Source organism: Dama dama, chromosome 12, assembly GCF_033118175.1.
Source record: "Dama dama isolate Ldn47 chromosome 12, ASM3311817v1, whole genome shotgun sequence".
In the NCBI taxonomy this organism is placed as follows: Eukaryota; Metazoa; Chordata; class Mammalia; order Artiodactyla; family Cervidae; genus Dama; species Dama dama.
In genome coordinates, this window is record NC_083692.1 from 91,544,811 (window position 1) to 91,571,238 (window position 26,428).

General features: G+C 43.2%; 1 protein-coding gene across 9 annotated transcripts in view; it reads left to right on the top strand.

Annotated features, from left to right (window-relative positions):
- LHFPL2 (LHFPL tetraspan subfamily member 2) overlaps positions 1 to 26,428 on the top strand; it is a 168,705-nt gene that overhangs the window by 70,963 nt on the left and 71,314 nt on the right. For 4 of the 9 annotated variants that reach the window (XM_061158111.1, XM_061158110.1, XM_061158106.1 and 1 more), the window contains one exon: positions 11,761 to 11,818. The gene's annotated coding sequence lies outside the window, so the exon portion shown is untranslated. Of the gene's footprint in view, positions 1 to 11,760; positions 11,819 to 15,000; positions 15,036 to 23,430; positions 23,507 to 26,428 lie in introns of all 9 variants that reach the window. The other 5 variants (XM_061158113.1, XM_061158108.1, XM_061158114.1 and 2 more) reach the window with 3 other exon arrangements.

Consider the following 26,428-nt stretch of genomic DNA (forward strand, 5'->3'; position numbering starts at 1 on the left):
GTGGGATAGGGGATGGGTATTGGGGAGCAGACAAGTCTCCATCTTGAACAGCCTTGAGGAAAATCTGAAATACTCTTTTTTATTCACTGAGCCAGGGTCTCAGTGAATTCTGACTGTGGGTCTTTCCAGTTTGAAGACAGAACTTTCAAGGCTAAGTTACAGTAGAGATTACTGAAATAATGCTCTATAGTTCTTGTGAATGCCGGCCTCCTCCTCTTTTGGTAATTGGGAGAAGGGCTGGCATTAGAGAAGAGATCTGTATGTATTTTAACCCCTTGAAGCCCATTGTTCTCTGTAGCTGTTCTCATTTCTTCATTGAAACACCACTTTGTAATTAAAATGGAAAACACATGGTTTTCATCTGTAAAAGAATAGCGTACAGGAATCTTATGAAAGTTGTTTTTAAAAATATGATTCCAGTGCTCACAGTTCCCCCAGAGAATGGTTCTGTATGAATAGATTTTACTACTAATTAAACACGGAACAGTTTCTCTTGTTTTTTTAGCATAAATACAGTCATGTATGAAGCCTACATAGGATTTCATCTTTGCCCAGGGAAGCTGTCAGCTTCAACTGTCATTTGTTTTCTATGAAAGATAGAAAAAACAAGTCATCTGAGCTAAAGTATCTCTAACACTTTTTTGAGAAGAGACATGTTCATTTTTGTAAAAATTACAGAAGCATAAACCTTACGTAGCCCTTAATCTCTGCACCAACCAATCCTCACAGTAAATGGTCCTGCTCTTGAGCCAGTGGTGAAAATGGGTATAAAAGTTAGAATTTTAAGACATCTGTCAGTTTTTATCCCCAGAATTAATTTGCTTCAGGCCAGTGGCTTCCAAAGTGTTTGTTTTAATAGTGAGTGCTTTCAACAAACAAAATTTTCAGTGGAATTTTAACATTGAAAAAAAAAGATAAGACAGAGACACTGAAGTCCTGGCCATTCTCCTTTCTCCTCCACCCCGCCAGCGACGCCCCAGGCCCCGTGCCGAAGGCCCCTCTGCAGCCGCCCCTGGGGCAGGCGCGTTACCCCGTTACTTCAGCAGATGTGTATGTCGGTGTTGGGCCTTCCCTTGCCTCCTCGACTAACTCTTCTGAGTGGAGCACTCCTGGTGATGTCTGTTTCCCCATCACTGACCCTGGATGGTTATTTTTAGTTAAGCAACAGTTAGTCACAAACTTAAAAGCAAACCACCTAAACCAAACCAGTGATTTTTTTTTTTTTTTTTTTTCCTGTCCTGAAATTGGACCTTTCCACTTGACTCATCTTCTGAGTTTGGCTCCAATGCCACATTTGTCACTACTTTTTAGTCTGTTCCAGGAAGTTTTTCTCCCGGTGAATTTACTTTCAAATCTGTAATAATGGTGCTTACGGCACGTTAGATGCTCATGTTCCCCATCCTGGTAGGAATGAGCCTTTTCCTTGTATGCGGCATTCTGAGTAACTGTGTTCCTGACTGCCTGCTTTCCACCGTTGGATGATAACACATAATAATACAGCATTATTTCACACGGTGGGTGAGATATACTCCAATGCTGGAGTATCTCTTAATCAGACTGATTAGACTGGAGTAACACAGAATGCTACACAAGGAAAAGAGCCTCCTGTAAACATACAATTCTTGAATCAGTGCTTTGAGAGGAGGGTGGCACTAAGGAGTCTCGGTCTTAGTCTGACAAGTTGTTTGTATATTGCAAAGCATTTTTTGAGCACTTTCTGTCTAGAGGAATTTGTCTAAGCCTGGAGGAGGCAGACCAACTATTTCACTTGCAGTCACTCCTTTAGTACGCATCCCTGTAAGGTTCAGTTCAGTTCAGTCGCGTCCGACTCTTTGCAACCCCATGAATCTTAGCACGCCAGGCCTCCCCGTCCATCACCAACTCCCAGAGTCCACTCAAACTCATGCCCATCGAGTCAGTGATGCCATCCAGCCGTCTCATCCTCTGTCGTCCCCTTCTCCTCCTGCCCCCAATCCCTCCCAGCATCAGGGTCTTTTCCAGTGAGTCAACTCTTCCCATGAGGTGGCCAAAGTATTGGCGTGTCAGCTTCAGCATCAGTCCTTCCAGTGAACACCCAGGACTGATCTCCTTTAGCATGGACTGGTTGGATCTCCTTGCAGTCCAGGGGACTCTCAAGAGTCTTCTCTAACACCACAGTTCAAAAGCATCAATTCTTCGGCACTCAGCTTTCTTCACAGTCCAAGTCTTAAATCCATACATGACCACTGGAGAAACCATAGCCTTGACCAGATGGACCTTTGTTGGCAAAGTGATGTCTCTGCTTTTTAATATGCTGTCTAGGTTGGTCATAACTTTCCTTCCAAGGAGTAAGCGTCTTTCAATTTCATGGCTGCAATCACCATCTGAAGTGATTTTGGAGCCCCCAAAAATAGTCTGACCAGCCCCATTACTTCATGGCAAATAGAAGGGGAAAATGTGGAAGTAGTGACAGATTTCCTCTTCTTGGGCTGTAAACTCACTGTGGATGGTGATTGCAGCCATGAAATCAGAAGACAATTGCTTCTTGGCAGGAAATCTATGACAAACCTAGACAGTGTTTTAAGAATCAGAGACATTTCTCTGCCGACAAAGGTCCGTATAGTCAATGCAGCGGTCTTCCCAGTGGTCACGTACAGTTGTGAGAGCTGGGCCATAAAGAAGGCGGAGCACCAAAGAATTGATGCCTTTGAACTGTGGTGCTGGAGAAGACTCCTGAAAGTCCCTTGGACAGCAAGGAGATCAAACCAGTCAATCTTAAGGGAAATCAACCCTGAATACTCATTGGAAGGACTGACAATGAAGCTCAAAATCCAGTATTTTGGTCATCTGATGTGAACAGATGACTCATTGGAAAAGTCCCTCATGCTGGGAAAGATTGTGGGCAGAAGAAGAGGGCAACCAAAGGATGAGATGGCTGGATGGCATCATCAATAACGGACATGAACTTGGGCAAACTTCAGAAGATGGTGAGGGCCAGAGAGGCCTGGTGTACTTCAGTCCACGGGGTCGCAAGGGGTTGGACACGACTGGGCAACTGAACAACGATACCTATATATCTAGACATGTCTGTATCTACCCATTCATCCTTTTGTATGGATGGCCATCAGGCAGTGGTGAGAGATCTGGAGAAAAACACAACAGGGTGAGGATTCTGGAGACCATGAGGATGTGTATTGTACCCTTCACCTAGCACGATCAGGGAAGGAGGTGGCATTTGCACAGAGACTTGAATGAAGTGAGGGGATAAGCCATATGAATGTCTGTGATCTGGAGACAGGCCTGACTCACCCTCCGTTAATTCTTACTACTCAAGGACTGAGTCATGACTGTTTATTTAATGTTGCCCAAGCCATAGCTTGTAACTGTTAGCCAGCCGATGGATGTACTTGGACCTGGGAATCAGATAAGGAAATAATTATTGCCCAGTGCGCTGGGTGTGGCAGAGTCATGCCCAGAAGTCTGCATGGGCTCTGAGAAGGAGCAGATGGGAAGAAGGCAAAGGCAAGAGTATGTTTAGAGTTGGTCTCGCAGAAGATGACACTTGAGGGCGGTCTTGAGCGGAGTTCCACATATGGAGTTGGGGGCATATAGAGATAAACAGGGACTGATTCGGAAGACATGGCATCAGATTTGGGGTCAAACCAGCCCACCAAGAAGGGGAGCACAGCACAGTGACTTGTGATGGGGAGTGGTCAGCAAACTTAAGACAGGTGACCTGGAAATAGTGTGTGTTCTAAGAGGATAAATTCATTAATCTGACCTTGAATGCTGTCCTTGGGAGAGAACAGAAGGGAGAAAGACTGTTGGGTTTCCCCCTTTATCCCTTTCCCAGGTAACCCTACCCTCAACCCCACACCAAGAATGTTCCTTCTCCACATCCCCCTTATCCTGTGTCCTTTTCTGATTTTTAAAGAAAGCTTCAGCAAGGATTCCTTATCTGAGGCTATTGCAGAAGCCTCTGACATCTTCACTGGAAGATCAGTCATTATGTGTTTTGAGAATAAACTCTGCTGTGCTGTGCCCCCAGGAAGGGACCTGGTGATGCCTGGAAGCTTGGGGAGGGGAGGTGGGCTGACCTTTGCTTCTGACCCAGGGTGAAGCTGTCTGGGAGGAAGGACAGGTTGTGGCTCTTGTAAGTGAAGGGACATGGGCTCTGGGGTCACCTGGTTCTGGACTGACTGGGAGTGGGACAAATGTGCAGGGGGGACCCTGCTGGAAAGATCTGGCGTCTTGCATACGCAGCTTTGGCATTATTTTGGTTTTACCATGTTTGCCTTCCTTTTCTCTAATTTGTCAGGGCAGGTTTCCACCACCTCCCACTTAAGTTTTGTTTGGAAGACTTTGTACAGTGATCCCATGACAAGAATTCTGCTGTATATAATCGTTTTTATTCTTTACTACCGAATCTTTGTGTTTCTTTGTGGTGCACAGGCTCGCCTGCCCGGGTAAGCAGAGCTGGTTGACGAGTGTTAGGTCCTCAGCGGCCTCCTTCTGTCCCTCCCTGGAGCGCGGCTGCTGCGCTTCCTTCTTCCTTGTGGGCTGGTGGTTGTAGTAAGCAAGCCTTGTTACACAATTCCTCTGCCGAGGAGTGTTAGGATTGACTTTTATTGATCAGCTATACTATATATTACTATGTGAGATTTAGTGCCATCATAAGCGTCCTAAGAATATTTTATCAAAGGTTCATGTACCCTTTGCTTTGTTGTTATATGGATTTTTACAAATTTCTCGAAATGTTTGTCCCTGAAAGCGATGAAAGCTGTGTTGTACGGTTTTCATACAGTTAATGTTTGAAGTGACTCTGTCCTCCAGCCTTCATTCAGAGGGTGTCCTCACTCGTGCCCTGGTGACCCTGTCTGTGGTGCAAAGGAAGATCCTTTTCATTGTCTCTGCACCACCAAACTCCTGTTACCTGCTCACTAAGGTCCAAGGTTTAGCAAAGCTCAAAGGCTTTGATCCTGAAGACGGAAGCTTCAGCAGTGACCCACGTACATTGTGGTGTAAGCCGCAGTTCCCAGCCCTGCCTGCGGTCAGGGTCTTGGGGGCACACCAGCCCTTCCTGCAGGGTCTTGGGGGCGCACCAGCCCTTCCTGCAGGGTCTTGGGGGCGCACCAGCCCTTCCTGCAGGGTCTTGGGGCTGCAGCGCCAGGGCATCTAGGCAGACGGTTGCTCGCAGCACACGAGAGGAGTCCTTTCCTGGAAAGTAAAAAATAAAGCCTTGTTTTGATCTCCTCAGTACCTGGCAGATGCTCCCCCCCCCAGGTGCCCAGTATTTCTGGGTGGAGAGTGGATAAAATAATGGACAGGTAAATGCTTCCATGCACGTGTAGGATAAGGGAAAGGGTAAGTATTTAAGCTGGGCTTTCAAAAACAAACTATCCTATTAGTAGAGCTGTCTTGCTTAGAGACAGAGTCTCCTTTTCTCTGATTTCTTTCCTGTGTTTTTGGGCAATCGCAAATCCTTTAAAGGAAAGGCATTTCTAGAATGGTGAGCTGGCCTGTTCTGATGGTGTAACAGCCCTACCCCTCAATGAGCTTCACTTCTGTGATGGCGATGCCGTGTGAGGATCTTCAAGAAGCATTCCTCAGGTCAAACAGGCTCATTCCTGGACTTCACAGAGTTTATCATGGATGGCCAGCCTTGGAGCGGTGTCTTTACTTGCTGTACATACACCTTGGCCTGTGTGAGTCCATATTACCCTCTTGGGAAAGCTTTTGAATGAGTAGACTTTCTTTATTTTGAGTTTAAATCTTGGCGTCCATTTCTCAGAACACTAGTCTGTTATTACTTAAGGCTTATGCCCAGATTTGGAATGCAGGCTGCTAAGAAATGTCAAACAGAAAGGGCTTGTCAGCACTTATAGTCCAAGTTCGTCGTGGGGCTGCCTTTTGGCCTGGCATGTGCCCTGGGCGTGCTATGCTCACCTCCCACCTGTGATGACCTGGATCTGCCAGTCTGAAGTGATCTGTTCTTGAACAAGTGATTGTTGGGGTACTTGATGAGGTCTGCTCATCGCCAGTGCCTGACGATATTCACAACTGCTTCTCTTTTGCAAAACGTTCATATACCTATATTCAAGTTTAAAAAATAAACAAGAATATTAAGAGTAGTTGTCACTCAGAGGAAAGTTTCTCAGAATTAAAGAGCACTTTAAGTATGCACACACTCCTCCACCACCTGTTTTATAAGGATATTCCAGGACAGAAGACATTCATGGAGGTTGATCCAGACATTGATTTTTTGTGTGTTTAATTGGAGGATAATTGCTTTACAATATCGTGTTGGTTTCTACCATACATTGCACAGATCAGCCGTAGGCACATTTATGACCCTTCCCTCCTGAACCTCCCTCCCATCTCCCACCCCATCCCACCCCTCTAGGTCGTCACAGAGCTCCAGATTGAGCTCCCTGCATCATGCAGCAAATTTCCACGGGCTGTCTAATTTTACATATGGTGGTATATGTGCTTCAGTGCTGCTCTCTCAGCTCATCCCACTCTCTCCTTCCCTTTCTGTGTCCACAAATCTGTACTCTGTATCTGCGTATCCATTGCTGCCCTGCAAATATAAATATATATATATATATATATCAGTCCTGGAATATATATATACATCTCCATATATATGCATTAATATATGATATTTGTCTTTCTCTTTCTTACCTCACTCTGTATAGTAAGCTCTAGGTTCATCCACCTTGTTAGAACTGAGTCAAATGCATCCCTTTTAATGGCTGAGTAATATTCCATTGTGTACATGTACCACAACTTCTTTATCCATTCATCTGTCGATGGACCTCTAGGTTGCTTCCATGTCCTAGCTATTGTAAATAGTGCTGCGATGTAAACAGCTGGTATGTTGAAAATGTGCCCACTTGAGGACTCCCCTGTGAGGACTGTGTGGCCACCGCCCTGTGTTCCTTCCATGCCCTCTGTGTCCTCTGGTGCCCCTGGGGATTTCTCCTCATTCTGGAATCTTGCGGTCACCTCTGCTTGATCATCTTCTCCATCCTGTAAACCCAGTGTTCTGTCTTCCCCGTATCCTGCTTTTTCTGATGATCTGTGGGACATCTTCCTAATGCAATCATCCATTGGTTTACACAGTAAACATTCCTGAAATGTGCCCTGCGCCTTCCGCTATGGTCAGTGTGGGAGATAAAATCCTAGCAAGCTAGAGTTAATTTTCTTCACAAGGAGCCCCTGGTCTGGTAGATCTATAATGCTGGGGGATGACCGACAGTTACGTGAATGGACATAGTCTGGCTCTGTGTGCGTGGCAATAGCAGATTGGGTGCACAAACCTGTTGTGTTCAGAGACAGTCTAATTGAGCCTGACTGGTTGCCAGCTCATTGGTAGGCTAGTCTGTGGTACCCAGATATTTTAAACCTTACCCTTTAAGAGCTTCATGTTGATGTCAAGATTTTTGAATTCAGTCATTTCTCTTTCCTTAAGAGTAAAAGGAAGCTTCTGTGATGAACATTTGGCTTATAGTCTGTGAGGTCTTTGAAAACTTGAACTTCAGTCATTCCCTGTGTGGCTGAGTGATGGGGCAGGCATTGCAGAGGTTCAGGTTCCCAGCATTTCACATGATTTAACACAGTCCAGCCTTTGGCAATCTGCCACCCTCTCTACTTGGTAGACAGGTTATGAAATTTGACACTCTTACATCTTTCTTGTAAGTTCAGCAGTCCTTCAATGGCTGACCCATTTCTGTTAGATTCCTGTTGTCAGACCCAAGTGTGAGGTTATCTCAGACCTGTTGTCAGAATAGTCAGTCCATTTCATTGACTTTTTTAAACTATCAGCCTAGTCTTTGAGTGACAGTTTGTACTTTGAATGCAGAAACCGGACACGGCTCTTTGTGCTTAGTATGCTGCCAGCACCTTCCCTCAAACTGTGAACCGAGTTCCCCAAGCATGTGTTATGTCAACATAGCACAGTAAAGTAGGATTTGGACAATTCCTTTAGCTGACACATGGAAGCAGAGCCTTAGAGGAGTGTGTCTACCGAAAATACAGAGGACTTCTTTAGTGAGCTAGAAGGGATGCTTTGTGAAATAGTAGGGGTCTTAGCACGTTTTGCTTTCAGCTCATCTCCTTTGGTATTCACCTCCATGCTTCACATCATTGGGGGCCATCATCGCCCCTGTCCTTGATAAATTGAGTATGATGGTTTAAAAGCATCGTGTCTTGGTTGTTGCAATGTTTCTTGGTTGGAAATACACTGCACTTGGGAGTCACAGGCCCTAGGTTGGAGCCCAGATTCTAGCATTTACTGTGTGATTCAACTTAAGTTGTTCAGATTCCTACTCTGTAAAGCGGGAATAATAAATAAGGTCTGCTCCCACCCCAGCTCCAGCTACCTTCTTCTCCTACTGTGGATCAAGTGAGAAATGAATGGCAGAGTGTCCTGTAACTTACACGGTGCTCTGCTCTGGGAGCCCCCATTCCCGCCAAGGATGGGTTTTTCCATGAAATGCCTCTTTCTGCTAAGGACAGTTATCGAGGCTTTCCCTTCTACGGGTGTCTGTGCTCACAAGCAGCTGCCTCTTCACCCACCCAGGGGCAGCCTGGACCTCTGTGGGACAGCTGTTTCTGATGACATTCTTTCTTCAGTTAAGCTGAAACCCAGCCTCCTAACTTCCGAGATAATTTACACTTCTTAGTTCTAGTTTTACAGAGTAACACGAAACAATTCAAATCAGTGCATGTGTCAAGTTGTAGAAATTTATAACTGAGAAGGGGTCTTAAACTCAGCATCCTGTTTTTGGCAATTCAATTCAATAAATAAGAGCTGGGGCCTGTCACGTGGGTGCTGGCTCCAGCTCTGAAGGCGGCTATTGTTTCTCCCCCTGATCTCCGGAAGTGGAACCAAAGGGCAGGGGACCAAATGGGGATGAATGGGAAGCAAGAACTTTTAACTCCTTAATGTGCAAAAATATAGTGGTTTCATTTTTTTTTTTTTTTTTAGAATTATTGCTAGAAGAAATAATACCTGCATTTATTGGGCTAGGAATAATTTAAATAGCTCAGTGGACTATTAATCTACAAGTGGACTTACTGGTGAGCAGTGTGACTTTGAGGAAGTCAGTCATTCATTACTCTTCAGAATTAGTTTCCCTCAGGTTTAAAATGGGACTAAAATTTTCTACCCTGACTATATGATATAGCTGTTAGATATGATAATGTATGTGGATTCAAATATTCACTTCTTATACACCATGTATCTCTTGGAAAATTCTTTAAACTTCTCTTTGTCTGCTTCATCTTGTAAAAGAGCATTGGTTAGTACCTACTTTAGAGTTTTTGTGAGAAATAAATGAGTTAATTTTCATGAAGTACAATAGAGCAGTGCCTGACAGCTAATGTCTAACACATTAAATATTTTTTATGAACTTTTGAGGGCTCTGTGATATAACATTTTTTAGTCTACTGTATTTTTTTAAATAACATCAAAAAATAAAAATAAACTCTAACATCTTATTTGCCAAGCAAATCTAGTAACGTGGCATCGTTTATCTTTCTGATCACTTTGGTAATTTCACAAGATGTGACTTGGTTGTCAGAAAAGCTTTATCATGATACTGAAAGCTTACTCCCAAATATCTTACTTCTCTGGACCTCAGGCCAAATTTATGTATTACTGAAAAAGCCCTGATGCTGGGAAAGATTGAAGGCGGGAGGAGAAGGGGACGACAGAGGACGAGATGGTTGGATGGCATCACCGACTAGATGGACATGAGTTTGAGTAAACTCTGGGAGTTGGTGATGGACAGGGAGGCCTGGTGTGCTGCAGTCCATGGGATCGCAAAGAGTTGGACATGACTGAGTGACTGAACTGAATTGATATATTACCGGAGGTGTTTTTTCTTTGCAGTGTGAGTTTGGAAAACTTTAAGTGGGTATCAGGATGGTTTTCCCAGGGGCGCTAGTAGTAAAGAACCCTCCTACCAATGCAGGAGACTTAAGAGACTCAGGTTCGATCTCTGGGTGGGGAAGAGCGCCTTGAGGAGGGCATGGCAACCCAGTCCAGTATTCTTGCCTGGAGAATCCCCGTGGACAGAGGAGCCTGGTGGGCTACCTTCCATGGTGTCACAGAGTCAGACACGACTGAGCACGCATGCTCAAGAGTCAGCTCTGCCTTCTCTGTTATTGTTAGGGTCTCCAGAGTTCTGTCTTAACTGGCCAGAGCTTTGCTTGTGTTATAGTAACAAAAGAGATTTTTAAATGTCATCTTTGATTTGAAAGTGTCCTAATTCAAGTATTTTTGTAACCCATTTCACTTTTAGAGATAATGAAACATTGATCAAGAACTTCATTTCTAACAGACCCATTCATAATAATCCTAGTGGCTTATTTCACAGAAGCTATTTCCAGATAAAAATACTGATCATGACCTCCCATGATGTTCCCTGAAGGGGTAAAGTTAAACTGTGGGAAATGCTTGGAATTTAACTAGTAACTAACTTATAAAGAACCTTTTAAAGAAATCATAACTCCCCTAAGCTATTGTATAACAAAAGACCTTATGAGTTCAGAATTCTTTTGTGTGTGTATTTTTCTTAACTGAAACCCAATGAGTATTATTAAGTATCTTCAAGTTTATAACTGAACTAAAGTGATTTCTTTAGACTGAGGAGCCTTTGAGTCGCATGCTGGCTTTGCAACCTCAGGTCCAGTCTGGGTTCGTGTTGATGCTGCATGTGTTAACCTAGTTATCTGGATATAAGCTTCTACTCATGCACTGTATTATGTTACAGTCCTACATGGCATGATTAGGCTAAACATTTTAAAACATACATAAAGCACAGGTTAATTTTATCTGCTAGTCAGTTTCTTTTCCAGGCTTTTACATTAAGGTATGTCAGATTTCTATTTGGGGAGGTGATGAATAGACTACATAGAGAGAAAGGGGTGCTTTCAAGACCACATGGCAGAGTGAAAGGAGCATGATTTGGAAACCCTGCTTCTCTATGATACTGGGGAAATTTCTCTGCTTCTTTCATCATATGTTAATGGACATGCTCCCTGTCTGGAAAGGTTATAATCTGGTGCCACACAGTCCTGGGTGTACAATACATTCCCAACAAATGGCAACTGTGACATTTTATATTAGAAATTTGTTCCATTTATGTTTAATATTTCAAAGCAATGCTGAAAAACATTTTGGTCTATTTTATGATCGTTTTAATGGGCTTATAATTTTCTAAGTTTACCTAAAGACTTTGAGAACACCAAAAGGAATACTTGATTTTGAAGTAAACTAATCATTAAAAATTCTTCTTCTATTTACCATGTTAGAGTTTTAATGACCATTTTTTCCATTTCTCCAGTCATTGACATCCTAGTGAATTTAGCTTTAAAAGAAGTTAGCAGAGTAAGTGAAAAGGATATAAAGTGCTGCCAGGATAGAGTCCTCATTTATAATTTTCTGTGTCATCCTATGATTCATTTCTGGATTATTTGGACCTCTTATGTTTGTTTATAAAGTACCCTCAACAGATGTCGTAAAGTGCGTGTTCATGGACCTTCCTCACTGTCCTCTTGGTTTTTCTAGTTCTTCAGTGGTTTGGATCTTGTGTTAGTGCATCAGTGTTCTTAGGAAGGGGTGGCTCCTTTGTAATACAAGCCAAACTTTATATGCATCCTGGGGACCAATATTTGAAACATCACATATTTTAATGAGATATAAAATTGCATGGTAAGTCTTCCTTTTGTGTTTTAAAAAAAAGTAATTCTTTGTTCAATTTGTTTCTCCAGGTGGCATTTTTCTGAAGTTGCTCATTGAGACTTCTCAGCATTCCTACAGATATAATAGGTGAGTCAATGAAATCAGATGCCCTTTCCATGTGGGTAGCAACTTACTTCTTGAAAAAGAGGTACAGTGTTTCAAACTTTTGGGCCCTGAATGATAAGCACTAGTTTTTTTTTATTTTTGTTTTTTTCTAGATACACCACTTTGATGAACATATGTAAATGTTATAAAGGACCCTGTAAAGTTTGATAAATGCTATTAAGTTTAACGCTGTAAATTCCTTACTTCAATCTGACATGGTTTGTTCTGTCACCATTTATAAACAAGTTTCAGGGCTCTTTATAATGGGCAAAGCTGGCTTTAAGTTGTCTTTCTTTTTGAGCTTTTCTGTGGACCATTCACCCTTTGTTATCATTTCTCTCTCAAAGGGGAAGATGAGATGGCTAGTTCAAATTACCCAATTGTATCACTTGAAGACAGCTCGGGTAGAGGATTTGCTTAAATAGAAGTTGAAAACAGTTGACTAACAATAAGTGACTTATGATTAACTCTATAGATTTTAATTTATAAACATCATTTTGAGAGAATATTAGTAACAATACTGAGGCTGAGTAACCAATATGCATTCAAGGAAATCAAGGCAGTGGAATAATAACCATCCTCAAAGACTTTGCTCGAGTCTGGTTCTCAGAGGGCAGAGGCCTGTTCAACCTCACCTACAGGGCAGGTCCCTGACCTCTAGGATCTAACGCCCGATGATCTGAGGTGGAGCTGATGTCATAATAATAGAAATAAAATGCACAGTAAATGTAATGCACTTGAATCATCCTGAAACTATTCCACTCCCCCCCCCCCCCCAACCTTGGTCCATGGAAAAATTGTCTTCCATGAAACCGTCCCTGGTGCCAAGAAGGTTGGAGACTGCTGCTCTAGGGTCCTTGCTCTTGTTCTGAACTTCTGGGTGGGGCCCAGGCCAAGGAGCCAGTGCTTGGGATGTATTTGGGCCTGACTGACACCCTGCCCAGGACGGTCCTCTGTGTGCAGGGGATTTGCGAGGTATTTTCACAGATATCACCTCATTTGTGGAAAGGTTATCTTTTTAGTTTTCTAGATTCTGGAGAAGGAGAAATTGCTGTTAATACCATGAAGTACTGATTTCTCAAATGTTCTTAAAACTTTCTTAAGGACTGCTGGTTGGGTTAGCTGGGGAAGCTTGGCTTGTTTTTCTGGTTGTTTGTTTCTTTAATGGAAACTGTAAGCTCCGATGAGTTATGGAATTATTTGAGAAAAGTTCCTGCTTGTGGGAAAGCCAGGGCTGACCCAAGACAGGTGGGTGTCCTGTTGGCATTTTATCAATCTGATAATCTTTAAATACCTGCTCTGTATTTATTTAGTGGGGGTGGGAGAAAGTGTCTATTTACAAAGACTACTAATGAAAAATACATACCTCTCCCTGCATGTTGAAAATAAGGGATTTATTACCTGTGATGTTCTGAGCAGGTGTTCAGAAACCTGTTTAAAAGTTGGCTGATGATAACAGTCTGCCATGCACTGCTCAGATCCAGGTTTGCAGAGGCCTGCCAGCCGGGCGACATGGGGTTGGTGTGGGGCCTGCTTTTCCTCATTTGGCTCTACGAGGGGAATATTCTCAACAGAGGCAGGCCTGTGCTGCTGAGGAATGTTTCTTTCCACTCAGAGGCACTGTCTCCTTGAGTGAAAACAGGTCTGGTTGCCATTTTGCCCGTTATGTAAGGAGTCGAGTGTACCCCCAACTTAAGTGGCCCCGTGTTTCCGAGGTACTCCAGTGATGATTTAATGCCGCTCTGTGAGTTGTCCCTGGATCAGCGCCAGGCTGGCCTGTCCAGCTCAGCTCTGGGGAAGAGCCAGTTCCATCCTGCCAGTGCCTTCAACAGCTAAGTTGTATGTGCCCTTGAAATCCCTGTCTCTGCAGATTTAACCAGATAAAACCAACCTGCTGTGTATCTCTCTCTTTCTTTTTTGAATTGTGGATTCATCCTGTATAAATATATAAAACATTACCAAATCAGGGACAGAAGAACAACCACTCTGATTAACAGCATCTGAATTACAAAGAAATCTGATCCTGCCTTCTGTTACATATAATCACTCATGTTATATCAGCTTGGTGGAAGGTTTCTCTGAAGCAGAGAGAGTCATTGTGGTTTGGGGAGAGCCTTGACATCAGGAGGTCCTAGGCTGAGACTCTACCTTGGCTAGACACAGGTCTGGCCTAGAATTCCAACTGTGGTGCTTGCTGGCCATGTGACTGAAGACAGGCTTCCTTACCTGATGGAACTCTCATCTCTTCAAGTGTGGATATGACTTCCTTCCAAAGTGGTTTGGAAGATTGAACGCAGCAAAGATGGCAATGTGGGTACACAATAGACGGCAAGTTCCCCGTGCCTGGCTCCTGATACCGGATGTCTTGGATGTAGGGTGGGGAGGTCAGCTCTGCCAGACAGCTCCCGTGCCTCACTGGTGAAGTGAAAGCTGATTCTCACTCTGTTCTGCCCTGCCTACCCCAGGACGATTATGCGGAGCCTTTGAGAAGTAGGAACATCGGGTATGGTTGGAATTAGGGCGTTTCTAAAGGCAGGCAATTTTTTTTTTTTAATCTAGTCAGAATTTCTGAGCTTGAATCCCAGATCTGCACTTTATCATTAGGTATATGACCTTGAATAAATCGTTAACACCCTCTCCAGCTCTCTCCCCATCTCAAAGGACTGCTGTGAGATTATATGATTGTGTGTAGAGCAGGGCGTATGGAACGAGTATCTAGTGAATCTCAAGAAATATGCCAATAAATCTGTCGAGATCCTTTTAGAAGGGAGGCAGAGAGGCCAGCTCAAAAGAATATCCATGGTTTTAAAATGTCTCCAGTTTGAACCTCAACATCTTGAACTGCCTTTTCTATCATGTTATGTTAGTCTAGACCAGGGGAGATCATCTTTGTCATGAATAAACTGAGAGTGACTATATCCTGCCATGTGATACTCACTCATTTAGAAAAGGGGAGCATTGCGATTTGGTCTTCCTGGATTTTCTTCACAAGCAAACAGACCTTTCCTCGTCTGGCGGAATTCTTACTAGAATTGACAAGATAAGCAAAAGTGAAAGCTCTAGATCTGTATTGTCCAATATGGTGACTGCATCTGGCTGTTGAACAATTTGAAGTATGGCTAGTGTGACTCAGGCACTGAATTTTTCATTTTATTTCATTTTAGGTCTTTTACAATTTAGAACTGATATTCAATTACTGGTAAGCGTTTATGTATTTGTGGGAACAACTTGGGTGTCTGCTTTTCAACTGTGAATTTTATAAATCTAGATTAAGTGCTTCTGAGGAAAATTTAGTGCCTGAGTTGAGATGTGCTGTAAGTGCAAAATATATATTTTGAAGTGTTAGAAAAAATTATGTCAGTATTTTAATACTTTTTATATTGATTCAATATAGAAATGATAATATTTTGTATATCTTGAGTTAACATTATTGCAATTGATTTTTTTTTTTAATGTTGCACCTAAAATTTCAAAATAATGTACTACAAGCTCACATAATTCCATTGAACAATGCTGTTCTAGATGATCCTTGAAAGAATTGGATAATTTCTCATTTATTAAGTGAAGTACAAGGTTTTCCAATAGACTGCAGATTATGAAAGTGTTTTTCTTCTTCTTCTTCTGAGGTTTTGTTTATAGTCTACCAAGTAACAAGCTTAGAGGAATTTTTTTTAAATACTTAAAATTGGAAAGAAAAAAAAAGACACCTAGCAGATGTGTTATCTGTACCTTATGTGATACAGACTGAGGCTCTGTTTAGACATCTTGGCTGTAGTCTTTCCCCTCCCCCTTCTTATGAAATGAGGTAGGGAGACACAGCCACCCACTAGAATATGAACCCAAACAATGTTTTTCAGCTAAATATTCTCCTTCTTTGATGATTGTTGGCTCTGACATATGATGCTGATACCTTGTTCCCAACATGGGTCACATTTTGCCGTGCCCCAGGAGATAGTTTAGGAACTGTCATCCGGGAGAAATCTATGACTTTTAACCACCTATAGCGAATAGCACTCTCTTCTTACTGTTGTTGTTTAGTCGCTTAGTCGTGTCCAGCTCTTTACATGGACTGTAGCCCACCAGGCTCCTCTGTCCGTAGGATTCTCTAGGCAAGAATACTGGAGTGGATATCCATTTCCTTCTCCAGGGGATCTTTCTGATCCATGGATGGAACCTGAGTCTCCTGCTTGGTGGCAGGCAGATTCTTTACCACTGAGCCCCCTGGGAAACCCTGATACATTCTAAACAAGCAGATAAACTGATTGCCTAACTTACTGGACATATCTAGACCTGAATGTTTTAATTCTATTCCTGTACCAGTTTAAGACATTTCTAAAAGGCATTTTTCTCACTTATTCAGTAAGGTAATAAACATAAATAGGAATTTGAAAGAAAGAAATAAAAGCATTTCTAACACAAATGTTAGATAGTTTTAACAAATATTTAACCAGGAACTATGTTAGAAACTGTTAACTGTACCGGTACTGTACTACCAGAAATAGAAACGGAATAAGTGCCAGCTTGAAGTTCAGTGGTACTAGTTTTGCATGAAACACGACAAGATGTTACAATTAGAGTGATCAGTATTCTGTCTCACGTTTATGCCCTTGGTGACAGTGAAGTGTATTCTAAGAGGTGGGGGTGGGGGGTGTTAGATTCAGAACCACACTGGTCTGGGTTTGAGTCTGACTATGTCACAAAGATAGTACTGGGGTTTCCTAACTTCTCTGATCATGTCCCTGTGAAGTCGGGGCCAACAACACCAGCCACTTTCCTTGTTAAAATCTTTCCGTTGTATCTACTTGATCTGTGATACCCGCACCCCTTTGGTTAATAAATATGACGAGTGCCTTGCTGTCCTCATACTTTGCCAGACTGAAGAAGTGAATGAGAGTTTACTGTCCAGTACTGTAAACTCTCTCCAAGAATTAAGCAGGATTGATATTTATATATTAGATAGGAACCATTGTCAAATTTCATGAAGAATCTTCAGCTAAAGAAACGTAGCTTTCCCTTGCAGAGTTTAACTGTTATGACATTGAGGTTTTTAAATTCCAATATTAGAATATATCAAGAGAATTCATTTCTGCCAGCAGCTTGCAAGGAGAAGACTTAGTGAGAGAGGTTATGTTAAGCCTTCTCTTTCTACTGAGGGTAGATTGGACAAAATATATGCTTTCTGAATAGGAAGTGATAAAGTATAAATAGACACTGGTTTGCAAGATTTAACAAAAGCAAATCAAAGTAATTAAATGCATGGAAGACTTAAACTGAGTGCAGTCCTTTCTCTGCTTCTGTTACTCACATGTTGACAGATTGTCTTTTTTTTCTGGTAAGAAGTCTGGCTGTAGACAGCGTGTGTGTGTCTGAAGGAGAGTCCTGAGCCTTCTTCCCAGCAGGAAAGAATTCTTCCCTTTCCACGAAAAGCGGCTTCCCTGGATAGACCGGGAACCTCCCGGGGGCTAGTCTGAGTCTTTTATTATACGCTCTGTGCCCGGTACAATGTCTGATGCGTGCCAGGTGCTGGTGAGCGTCTGTGGGATGGGTGGAGGATGAATGATGGTTAGACTGTAGCGCTGGTTCTGGAACATTCTCTGAAGAGAGCTCTACTTCAGTACATTATAGATGGCCCAGCACAGTGCCTGACACATGTTACGTGCACAGTAAATGTTGGTGAAATGGAGGCATAATTGTGGGTTTAAGTATAACTTCTAATTTATAAAGGACTTCTGGGAGTATGACCTGTGTTTTTAAATATGTTTGTTTAATAATATCCTCATTACACAAAGTAGGGAATAATCCTTACTCAAGAAACAGAGAGAGCATAAATCACATAGGAAACAACAACTTGACTACATTAAAAATTCTGAACTTTGTCAAAAGGCTATATAGAGAGTGAAAAGATAAACTATTTAAAACACTCATAAATTTACAAAAGAGAATATGTGAGGAATGCCTGTGAATTAATAAGGAGGATAGACTGACAAATGAAACAAAAATCCAGGGGTAGAGAAGGGTGGTGAAATACTTGAACAGGCACTTCATGAAGAGGAACCACGAGGAACCAGTAAAATGAAAATCTGCTCAACCTTATGAGTAATGCGAATACAAACCCCTCCGTGAGATACAAACTCACTTCTGCCTGATAAGCAAACCATTTTAAGTCTGCTAATGGCAAGTCCTGACCAGAGTGTGGGACACCATGAACTCTGAGATACCAGTGCTGAGAATCAAATCAGATTCACCCACTTTGTTGTTTGACTTTTACTGTTCTCTCTCTTTTTTTTTTTAAACTGGAAAAAAGTTGAGGTGCAGTATCTTGTTAGTTTCCTGTAAACAACATAATGGACCGCGTTTTAATTACATTATGAAATATTCACCGTGATCAGTTTAGTAACCATCTGAATATAACCCATTTATGAGTTGGGGAGCCAGGAAAGTTCTTTTAAGCAGAGAGGTGAAGTTGAGCATTGAGAAGGCACCATGAGGGACTTCCTTGCTGGCCCACTGGTTAAGAATCCCCCTTGCAATGCAGGGGACAGAGGTTGGATTCCTGATGGGAGAACTAAGATCTCACATGCTGAGGAGCAGCTAAGCCAACGCGTAGCTGTAGCTGAGTGATGAAGCACAGTCTGCAGGGTTTCGGGGGTGAAGGGAAGGGGAATGGGATTAGCTCTGGGCAGAGACTGGGCAGCTCTGTGGCAGAGGGTGGAGCTGCCACTGGTAGGACTGAAGTATTTACACGGAATAGATGTTAAGACAATTCCCACAGGGTGGCTCCAGTTCTTCTGAGAAGTAGGAGGTTCATCTGCACTGGGGAGAGGAGGTGAAGCCAGAGGTTAAAAGGAAGAATCCATGCTTCTCTATGTGGAAAGGAGTTCTTCTCCGTGCCAATGTGGCCATCTTCCTGTGAATTCTGGTTCTTCGTCTGATGGATTATTCTACGGGGAATTCTGGTTCTCCATCTGATGGAACTGGTCCACAAGGACAATCCGGTCTCATGTTAGTAAACATATAGTTTTTTTTTTAACTTTTTATTTTATATTGGAGTATAGTTGGTTAATAATGTGATAGTTTCAGGCAGACAGGAATGGGACTCGGTCATACAATATAAACATGTAGTTTTGTTGTAATCAAATGTCTAAGTCTATGAAAAAGGCTATTTGCAAATCCTCTCGCAAGCTGTTTTGGTTCCAACTGGTATCTCTCTTGTCTGTTCTATCCAAGAAGAAATATCCCATCCTCATGCAGAAAGCTTTTCTACTTTAATGATCCACTCTTTAAATTGTTCCTTGAAAGGAAGGAGATGAACTGACCTCAGGTGAATGAACATACACTGGGATCGTGCAGAAGTATCTCCCTCACTGTCACTGTAAAATTGTGCTGTAAAACTCTATTTGTGCTTTTATATGCAGCTTGTTAATACAGGTAAATAGTAGCCACATGCATTTCATTTACTTATTTTTATCATTTCCCATGTTAAGCCACAGCAATCCATTCTTCCTACTAAAGAAGGCAGTAAAACAGCTTTGAAGTTCCAAGATGCTGCTCCCATAAACACCCCCTCCACTCTCTGAAATTTTGTCATGATTTTCTCATGGAAGCTGACTTCTTCTGAATTAAATATCGATTTAATCTACGTTTCCTTTTGGATTGATTCAGTAACAACAGCACAAACACTCTTTTCTCTCTCTTGTTCTCGCGTGCTGTGGGGGACCGCTAGTCATCCAGTGGACCTGTCCTTACAGACACCAGCATCTCCTGAGCCGAAGGCAGCATCTCACCAGATATCATAGGGCCGGGGGAACAGGCAATCCGTAAAGGTGGGACTGGCCCCTGATCTCTGTAAGTCATGTTACCAGCCCAGGGCAGCCTGTGAAAAAGTCTTAATTGGAAACCTCTGGTGGACTTGGAAATGTACCTGATTTGGGTCCAAATTATACTATATCACAGCCAAGTTGTGTTAGGAAATGGACACTTCCTGTCGTCAACTCACAGGTCATGAAGCCCAATACAGCTGCAAATCCCCTTTGGAAATCTATGTGGCTAATCTGGAAGAGCAGACTTCTCTCTGTTGGTGCAGTGCCTCACTTCTCTGCCCTTTCTCAAGCTACATTTCTTATGCAGCTGACGTTCAGTCCACTTTTCTCCTACTATTCATGGAGTGACTGGATTGGAAAGACACAGACCACTGGTGTGGTGACCGACTGCGGTCATGGACTCCTCATCACTGTTCAAGGTCAGCGCAGCCCATTCAGTGGCCGCTTATACCCCACATCGGGCTTCACCAGTGGCTCAGTTGTAAAGAATCTCTCTGCCAGTGCAGGAGATGTAAGAGATGCAGGTTCGATCCTCTGGAGAAGGAAACCCACTCCAGTATTCTCGCCTGGGAAATCTGGACAGAGGAGCCTGGCAGGCTACAGTCCATGGGGTTGCAAAGAGGTGAACACAATTGAGCACCCAACAGGTCTTCCCTGGTGGCTCAGCTGGCAAAGAATCCGCCTGCAATGCGGGAGACCTGTGCTCGACCCCTGGGTTGGGTAGGTTCCCCGGTGAAGGGAACAGCTGCCCACTCCAGTATGCTGGCCTGGAGAACTCCATGGACTGTATAGCCCATGGGGTCTCACAGAGTCAGACACAAGCAGCTAACACTTGGTACTTGGCACAGAGAAAGTCACTTGGGCAAAACACCAAGAGTTACATTTTTACCTAGCTGCTCTGATAGTCTGTGTTTTATGCTTGTATTAATATATCTATATCATTTGTATATCTCAAAGCAAAGATGGCTTTTTATTTGCTTAAAGGTCACACCTCAGTCCTTCTTGTGCCTTGGAACACTGGTATACTCTTGAAGCCAAGCAATAGCCTTAATATACCTAACTCTTTTTTTCAAAAAAAGGAAAACTTTGTATTTCATATTGGAGTATAGCCAATTAACACTGTTTATTGTGATATTAATAGTTTCAGGTGGACAGCCAAGGGACTCAGTCATTTTATGTACTTGTGGCTGGACTAGAATTGCCAGAGAATGTTTATATGTGTTTTTCTCCTGATTATCAGAATAATCCACATTCATACAGAAAAGTATAAGCAAGAAGGGAAAAACCAGTTCCCTTGGGTGTCACCACTGCCAGTATAATGGCCAAGTTTTCTTTTTGTGCATTCTTTTCTTCACATAACTGAGCACTTATTCTGCACACAACTTTATATTCAGTTACTTTTTTGTTTAATGTTATGAGCATTTCCCCATATCATAAAAAGTTTGTCTAAAATTTCAATGGTTGAATATCCTGTCTTATGGTATATATTTAAATCACTTTAATCTTTGTTTTTGACAATCAAGGTGTTTTCTGTTTTTTTAAGGTGTTAAATATAAACTTTGAATATCCTTTTAGAGATATAAGTTCAGTTTTTAAAATCTTTCCAGGAAAGTTGGGCTCTCATTGGCATTATAAGAGAGTAATTGCCTTGGCACACCCTAGAGATGATCAGATCTTTAAATGTTGCCGCTTTGGGAAGTGAGAATGGCATTTCATTTCAAACTTTACTGTTTTTACTACCAATAAATTTGATTGTTTTTGTAAGTAGAAGAGTCATTTGTTTTTTCTCTTTTGTGACTGTTCGTTTATGGTCCTTTTCAGGTTAAGTTGTCATTTATGACAGTTGGGACAGTTGTCATTTTTTTCCATTTTCCTAGAAGGGTATATTGGAATGTGTAACTTTGAGCCTAGTGTCTTCTCGCTCATAGTTAGTGTTAGCTGCTTAAGTCGTGCCCAACTCAGATCCCGTGGACTGTAGCCTGCCAGGTTTCTCTGCCCATGGGATTTCCCGGGCCAGAATACTGGAATGAGTAGCCATTCCCTTCTCCAGGGAATCTTCCCAACCCAGGGATCAAACCCAGGTCTCTTGCATTGCAGGTGGACTCTTCCCCCTCTGAGACACCAGGGAAGCCTGTTAATTGCATGCCATATTGGCCATATTTGAGGGGGAATCAGGCGTGGAAGTGTCGAAGAGAGTACACCCGGGGGTCGTGACGTGGCTTGTCAGTTGCGACAGTCGGCATCTTGACAGTCAGCTCTACCTACTGAGCCCTTGTCCCCCCCACCCCTCAGACCTTGTGGCTGTCACACTGCACCCTGTCCAGGCAGGCCTGGTATAACACCTGTTGACAGAGGAATAATAAATGCACAGTATGTTGGCTCATAATGAAGTGTTCATTGACCCCTTGAAGTGATGCTTACCTGCTCCTTTTCTGCTCGCGTTTCTTCTCAGGCTGTTTGACTGACTTTTCTTGCTTGCCTCTTAGTATTGTTTGCAGGCGGTCTTTGACCCTTTCTCCCCTGCATCTTCCTGCAGTCTCCAAATTCTCTAGCCTGCTCCCTGCCTTTAGCCACAGTCCACAGGCCACACCTCCCCAGTCTAAACCCCTCTTCCAGGCTGCAGACCCTTGTATCCTCCTGCCTGTGGGGGGTCTCCCTGCCAGGTATGCGTTTCCTTTTTCAATTGAAGGATAATTGCTTTACAATTCTGTGTAAGTTTCTGTCCTACAACAGTATAAATCAGCTACAAGTATGCATATACCCCACTGCCCTTTGAGCCTCCTCCCACCCTCCCCTATTGTACCCTTCTAGGTCATCGCAGAGCACCCGGCAGGGCTCCGTTTCTTAGACAGCAGGTTCCCATTAGCTGTCTGTTTTATACACGATAGTCTATAGTGGACTTTCAGTCCACTGAAAGTCACTCAGTCGTGTCTGACTCTTTGCGCCCCCATGGACTATACAGTCCATGGAATTCTCCAGGCCAGAATACTGGAGTGGGTAGCCTTTCCCTTCTCCAGGGAATCTTCCCAACCCAGGGATTGAACCCAGGTCTCCCGCATTGCAGGCAGATTCTTTACCAGCTGAGCCACAAGGGAAGCCCACAAATACTGGAGTGGGTAGCCTATCCTTTCTTCAGCGGCTCTTCCTAACCCAGGAATCGAACCGGGGTCGTCTCCTGCATTGCAGGCGGATTCTCTACCCACTGAGCTATCAGGGAAGAAGCTCCTGTATATGTCCATGCTACGGTCAAGTCATCCTACCCTGTCCTTCCCCCGCTGCGTCCACAGGTTCATCCTCTCCATCTGCATCTCTCTCCCTTTCCTGCATCAGGACCATTTTAGGAACCCTGCTGCTTCCCTGGCACTTCTGATGCAGTGTGGCCCCAAGTAGACCTGTTCCCTTCCCCTGGCTGGCCCTGTTCCTGGATTCTCTCTTCGGGTACAGAGACCCCCACTGCCTCCTCCATGCCAGACACCTGGGGAGCATCTCAAGACCCTGCTTTTCCCTCACTGACAACACCCCATGGGTTACGTGAGGTTCTAATTGCTGCTGCCTCCTCCCTGTCCTTCTTCTGCATCCCTCTCACCCTGCCCTAGATGAGATTTCATGCTGTGAATGAATGATATATGCTTTCTCAGTTAGAGACAGTCTTTAAAAATAAGTAAGTCAGGTTTTTTAAAAAATAAAATTGATGTTTTTCAGGGCATAGCATTGTAATGGAATATTTATTCCTTGTGTGAAGCAAATTGTCCTCCATTAATTTATCTTTTATAGGAATGTGAATTCTTCACCTACCTGCTTGGCTTAAAGCAAACTACACCTTGAATAATGTCTAACACATATTAGTCAAGTAAGTGGCCCTGGGCATTATTCTCTAATTAAAGTGTTTTTGACTTGAGGGTTTGACATTTTTTCTTTGGTTCTTAATTATTTCCATATTCCATGTGTATTATTTTCCTGTAATATTGGAATTATCCTTTTTAGCTAGCTTTTCAACTTCACCTCCCAGGCAAGAAATGCAGTTATTTTAATAAGATTCTTTGAGGGAGTAAAGTTAATATTTTGGAGAATGAAAATAATGGTGAGTTATCTCCCAAAGATTGAAAGACTGTTACGATAGCAAAATATCCTTACCCAGGGCTAGTTTTTTTTTTCAGGGCTTATTGAAAATATGGTGCTGGGAAGAATAAAAGGAAACTTAATACCATGGAATCTGGAAACAACCACTGAAATCCAATCTTTTGAACACATATGATACACTAATTCCCCAAGATTTAAGACAGCTCCATTTGCTTCCTGAGGCTGTCAGGCTGCTTATGACCAAGACACGGAAAGATTCTTCAGCACGAATATGCCGTGATGATATTTTATTTACTATGAATATTGACTGTACATGAATATGGGATGTCTCGGGGTTCTGCCTTCCCTTATCGATATCAGGTTACTTCCTTGTTGGTACTTTCCTTAGATCTGGTTCCCCCAGTACAGATCCTGTGACAAAGATTTAAACGCAAGTAGGCTACCTGGGAGCTTATCCTGAAAAGCATTTTTGGGGGACTAGGCACGTGAGGTGGGGAGAAGAAAGCCTAGAAGATGGTGCTCTTGAGCAGGTTGCTCAATCCCTGGTGAATTCTAAGAAGCAGTCTTCAGAAACATCCCATCTGAGGGGCCGGGACACTGGGATATGTCTCCTCCCGCCCACATGTGTCCTTGAGAGCTGCTCCGAGGCCAGAGTTAAGGTCCGTTTCTTGCAGGGGTCAGAGGAAAACCATCAGGCGAAGGTCTGGAGTCCTTGCCGTGTGCGTGTGTGGGAGAGGGGGCTGAGGCCGGTAGGACTAGGGCACCAGCAGCGTGTGCCGCTTCAACCTTCTTTTTGTTGTTGTTAGAACAACTCAGCAAAGTAAAATTCCAGGTTATTATTGGGCAACATTGTTTCATGGATGGACGAGGTCGCTTGAGGTGGTCAGAGAAGCACAGGCGGAGACTGTTAGTAGAAAGTACTTAAGTCATGTCAGTGCCTGATCGATGTCAGGGTGGATTTTAAAAACACTGGAAATTAGCAACTGTTTTTGAAATGGGGAAGGGAAGATGTAGAGGGAATGTCTGAGAGGTATCTAGATGTTGTTCCTAAAATAACACGTCATGCCTTAGTCACAAAGGTTGCGATAAGCCATTACGGGAACAGATGGAACAGATGGATTGTCCAGGCTCCTCAGAGGGTCGTGGTTTCCTCACTGCTAATCAGCCCACAGAATTATAGTTAGGCCCACAAGGAAATTACGATATTTTTTCCATGCACTCAGATCTGGAAGAAAACAAAAATCTGACGGAAATCTGTAGCCAGCCAAGTGTGAACGAGGCCACCTTCATTACTTGGGGAAATTCCTGGGGAAGAAAAAAAGGTGGAATCCAGCACTTAGTGGACCTTAAAAAGAATGCTTCTCTGCTACGGGTTTGTCTGTTCTTTTCTACAACAGTCTTGATGATACATCTTCACATGGAAAATATATCCTAGTGTCCTCTTGGCTGTTCCATTGATGTCATCTAGGGGATGAAGGCACAAGATCTTGAGGTACCTGATTATTTAGACCTGTTTTGTGATGGTAGAGTAACAGAGTATTCCTGCCCTGAAAGACCACCCCCCCACCCCCCACCAGTGCAGCCATGAAACCAGCAGAGAAGTAGCTGCTGCTGTGATATACTGATTATTCTGGGGATAAAGGAAAGAGCACTAATCCTGCTGCTTAGGAAGGCCTCCCAGAGCCGTGATGTTGGACTTAAAGATTACTCAGTTTCACCCAGGGATGTAGGAGGAGAATCACAGCCCAGGTGGAGACCAGTGAGGGCAAAGGCACAGAGCCTGAAGGTGCAGAACGTGGTCAGGCAGCCAGGAGTAGTTGGTGTGAGTGACGTGCAGGCAGGCAGAAGTAGGCCTGTGAGCATCCTTCCCCTCACCGGTATCAACAGGTGTCCCCCACGCAGTCACACCATTTCTGTTGGCTCATGCCCATGTTCCCGTCAAACAGCCTGCTGTTGTGGAAGCAACTTAGGTGCATATAGAACCTGTGCGAGGGTCAAAATGCCATCAGTGCAGCCTTCTGGCAGTGAAACCTACATTTTGTGCTAAGTGGCTGGTTAGTGATCCTTGTAAGGCCTGTGAATGCCTTGTTGAAGGGGAAATTGACATGCTTCATGCAGGCGGTCAATATTATGCATAAAATATACTGTTTATCCATTCTTTGCCATGTCTTCTCTATCAGTCCATCCAGCCCCAAGTGTTCCACATTTCTGTGTTCTAAACATCTAGCTATACTTAGCAGTATATGGAATTAGTGGTGCTTATTTTTCTCCTGATTTCTTCCCTTTTCTATACAGGTTATCTCACAGGCATTAGCATGTTGGTGCTTTGGGGTATGCTCGAGGGGCACACTTGCTCTTAGAATCCTTTAGTATGTGAATTGAGGAAAGAAAACATTAAGTTGGTCTCAGGTTGTCCCTCTCATATTTAACAGTTTAATCCAATTATTGTCATTTTTGTCTCATTTCCAATAGAGTAGCTATCTGGTTGAGGGGAAAAGAACTCAATGTGGTGTTCAGGCTCTGGGGACATTTCTCAGGGTGAATTAGGAGCAGGAGCTGAAAGTGATTCCCAAACACCTCACTAGAAGCCTCAGGGAAAGTCTACTGAATAACCATCCCACCAATTCTAGACTGTCTGGCCTCTGGCTGCTCAAGTTAAAAATTACATGTAGTTCAGCCACTCTCAAAAAGG